The sequence below is a fragment of the Diachasma alloeum genome, unplaced genomic scaffold (assembly GCF_001412515.2).
Source record: "Diachasma alloeum isolate Michigan unplaced genomic scaffold, Dall2.0 Dall_scaffold_00830, whole genome shotgun sequence".
NCBI lineage: Eukaryota > Metazoa > Arthropoda > Insecta > Hymenoptera > Braconidae > Diachasma > Diachasma alloeum.
Genome location: NW_021680957.1, coordinates 22,786 through 23,482, shown reverse-complemented (window position 1 = coordinate 23,482; position 697 = coordinate 22,786).

Here is a 697-nt window from a genome sequence, read left to right as displayed (position 1 = left end):
TCTTTGTATCAAAAAAATATAAACTGCCAAGAAAGTCAGGGGCCAGTGAGAAGAATAATTCTTTTGCAGCGCACACTGACTTTTCACCATTCGCCCCCGAATTAAAAATTCACCTCTCCCCTCCTAATTGAGATTAAGGGATGAAAAAAGGGCCGATTGACGGAGAATTAAATTCCCCAACAACTAACCCTCTTTCATGCCTTAATCTCTGTAACAAAAAAATACAAACTACCATGAAAATCATAGGCCAGTGAGAAAAATACTAGTTTTACGGCGTACAGTGACTCCCGGTAATTAAAAATTCACCTCTCCCCTCCTAATTGAGATTAAGGGATGAAGAAAGGGCAGTTGATGAGGAATTTAATTCTCAGTCGAACAAGCTCCTTTTCATCCCTTAATCTCAATTAGGAAAAGAGAAGTGAATTTTCAATTCGCGAGCGAAAGGTGAAAAGTCACTGTGCGCCGAGAAGAAAATTATTTTTCTCACTGACCCATGATTTTTGTCGTAGTTTGTATTTTTTTGCTAGAGAGATTAAGGGATGCAACGGCGATCGATTGACGGGGAATTTAATTGTCTGTCGAACTGCCCTTTTTTCATCTCTTAATCTCAATTAGGAGGGGATCGGTGAATTTTTAATTACCGGGAGTCACTGTGCACAGCAAAACAATCATTTTTCTCACTGGCCCGTGAGTTTCA